The following is a 3,684-nucleotide window of genomic DNA, read 5'->3' on the forward strand; positions in this document are numbered from 1 at the left end:
TATACATATATATACATATATATATATATATACATATATACACACACACATATATTTCTTTTCTTATTGTTCTGGATAGAATTATAATACTATATTGACTAGAAGTAGTAAGGGTGGGCATTCTTGTCTTTTCTCTGATTTCAGGGGAAACTGTCAATATTTATTCATTAGTTATAATGTTTGCTACTAGTTTTTCAAATATGTCTTTAATTGTATTGAAGAACTTCCTTCTATTTCAATCTTCTTGAGGATTTTTATCAAGAAAGAGTATTATTGGATTGTATCATATGCTTTTTCTGCACTGTATTGGTTACCTCTGTGCTGCTGTAACAGAAAATACCACAAATTTGATGGCTTTAACAAATAGGAGTTTATTCTCTTACAGTTTGGAGGCTTTGAGTCTAAGTTCAGAGTGCCAGGCTCTAGGGGCTAGGTGAAAGCCACTCAACCTTGTGCTTCAGCTCTGCCTCCTGCTCCCACGCACTGAAGCTAGAGACATCTCATCATTCAGACAGCTGCTGGCTCCTGAGGCTGACAAACCCAAGGTTAACAAGTGAAAAGGCATAGTCCCAATATTACCAATCCATATGCAGGCCATTGATTCAAGTCCAGTGAAAGTTCTAAAATCAGCAGGGCATGGCAGGTTGCTGAAAAATGACTCAGCTACATGCAAGGTTCAAGCATGCCATAAACTAGAGACCATTCTCAAAGCTGCTTCTTATATATGGGAAGCAAACCAAATCCTTAATGCAGCTACTCAGCTACTTGTGGTAGATCCCATAATGGAGCTGATTGCCAGTCTCATCCTGAGGAATAACTACCACCAGCTGCCCAGCCGCTCAACCAGGCCCAGCCAAGTTGACACACAACCTTAACTACCACATGCATCCATAGAGATGATTATGTTTTCTTTTTTCCCTTTGTTCTATTGACAGGTGTTTTCATGGATTGATTTTCTACTACTGAACCAACAATGCATTCCTGGGATAAATCACAGTTGGTCATGGTATATGACTATTTTAATATGCTGTTGGATTCTATTTGCTAGTATATTTTTGAGGATTTTTGCATCTATTAATAAGTGATATTGGGCTTTTACTAGTGGTTTTCCTTTCTTGTGATGTCACCAGCTTGTTGTCAGTTATATTTGTTTCATGAAATGAATTAGGGAATAATCTTAGGGGTCGCTGTGAGTCACAGCCAACTCAATGGCACATAACAACAATTTTCCCTCTATATCTTTTGAAAGGGATTAAACAGAAATGATGTCAGTACCTCTCTAAATGTTTGGTAAAATACCCCACTGAAACCATCCAAGCAAGGATTTTTATTGTTGTTGGAAGGCTTTTTGTTACAGATTCTATCTTTTCATTTGTTATAGGTCTGTTGAAGTTTTCCTGGGTCAACTTGGGTAGGTTGTGTGCTTATAATGTTTTATCTATTTCACCTGTATTATCTAGTTTGTTGCTGTATAGTTATAACTCATAATTTCATAATTATGCCATAATTTCATTAGTCTTGGGATGGTTGTAATGTTTTTTTAACTTTTCATTATGATTTGTGTGAAATTTTACAAAGCAAATTTGTTTTACATTCAACAGTTCATACACATCTTGTTTTATGACACTGGTTGCATTCCCCTGCAGTGTAACAGCTCTCCTCCCACTTCCTCCCTGTGGTTACCCTTTCCCTGAATCCTTCTTGCCTATGCATTCCTGGCTTCCTACATTTCTCCCTGTGCACATACTTTCTTTCTGATCTGCCATGATAGATTGTTCTGAGGAGTGCATCTCTGTGGCGTAGGTATTCAGCTGTGAATTAAGCCACAGGAGTGAGTTCAATTCCAGGCCTGTGACTCAGGGCCATAGTCTTGGGGATTTCATTAGTCTTTGTCAGACCAGTAAGCCAAGTCTTTTTATGATTTTGAGTTTTGTTCAACACTTCTCTCCCACTCCATATAGGATCTCCAAATTTTATCTCTTTCTGAGTGGCATTGGTACCTGAACATCATCTAGTTTTTCTGGTTTTAGGGTCAAATAGGTTGAGGTTTCTATGGTCCATTAGTCCTTTGAACTAACTATATACATGAGTCTTTAATTTTCTTCACTCTTCTTTGCTCTGAACAAGAAAAGACCAGTAGTTGCCACTTAGATGGCTGCTCCCAAGCTTTTAAGATCCCAGTCACTATTCACAGAAGTAATATGTAAAACATTATTTTTGTATACCATGTTGTGCCAATTGAGCTTGATGTCTGTGACCATGGTCCCCAGCAACATGCCCAGTGACTCACTACTTCAGGGTGCTTATTTATGGCTAGGAAATTATCCTTACTTTGCTTCCTGCTCAGTTGTAATGTTTTGTCTCTAATTTCTTATTTGTTTTTCTTTGTTAATCTAGCTAAAGTTATGTCAATTTTATTGATCTTTTTAAAAACCAACTTCTGGTTTTGTTGGTTCTTTTTATGCTTTTCCCATCTTTCTTTGTATTCGTTTCAGTGATAATAGCTAGACTTCATCTCGTGTACTTTAGTCATGTTGTTAGAAAGGATCAGTTTCTGGAGAAGCATATCATGGTTGGTAAATTAGAGAGTCAACAAAAAAGGGAAGACCCTCAATGAGATGGATTGACACCAGTGGCTGCAGTGATGGGCTCAAACATAGCAATGATTGTGAGGATGGTGCAAGACTGGGCAGTGTTTTGTACTGTTGTACAAAGGGTTATTATGGGTCAGAACTGACTCACTGGCACCTAACAATAAAACAACAAATGATCTTGGTTATTTCTTTCCTTCTGATATATTTAGGTTTAGTTTGCTCTTCAGTTTCCAGTTCCTGGAGAGGTTGAGTTAAGCTGTTGATATGAGACTTTTTTTCTCTCCTTTTTTTAATATAGATATTTATTGCTAAATTTTCCCTCTGAGTGCTGCCTTCACTGAATCTGATAAATTTTGGTATGTTGTGCTTACATTTTCATTTGATCTAAGAAATTGGTGATGTATCTTCTAATTTCTTTCTTGACCCACTGTTAGTCTAATAATTTAATGTGTAATATTTAATATTTAATGTGTAATATTTAAACATGGCAGCTGTGATGATGGGCTCAAGTATAGCAGGGATCATGGAGCTGGCATGAGATTGGGCAGTGTTTCATTCTGTTGTGCATGGGGTTGCTATGAGTCAGAAATGACTCGACGGCATCTAACAACAATATTTAATACACATATGTTTGTGTATTTTCCATTTTGTTTTGTTTTGTTTTGTTTTTCTGAAGTTGATTTCTAGTTTCACTCCATGGTGGTCAGAGAAAATATTTTGTTTTTATTTCTGTCTTTTAATACTTATTGAGCAAGATGGCAGACTAGGCAGAAAGACTTCACAGACCCTCTTCAACAAAGAAAAGGCAAAACCAATCAACACAGACACATAAGATAAGCCTGGACCCCTGAGCCTTGAAGGGAAGGATATACAAGTGGACTAAGCCCCAACTAGCAGAAGAATTTGCGTGGAAATACCAAAAAAGGAGACATACAGAGCTGCAGTGTAGAAGAGGTCATGAGCGATCTAGACAGCTTGGAGATTCCTGAGTGGTGGTAGGACTTAAGAATTAACCTAGAGGCGGGGCAAGATGGCGGACTAGGCAGAAGGATTGCACAGACCCTCTTCAACAAAGAAAAGGGAAACCAAT

Source organism: Orycteropus afer, unplaced genomic scaffold, assembly GCF_000298275.1.
Source record: "Orycteropus afer afer isolate SDZICR_OR568_19922 unplaced genomic scaffold, OryAfe1.0 scaffold00269, whole genome shotgun sequence".
In the NCBI taxonomy this organism is placed as follows: domain Eukaryota; kingdom Metazoa; phylum Chordata; class Mammalia; order Tubulidentata; family Orycteropodidae; genus Orycteropus; species Orycteropus afer.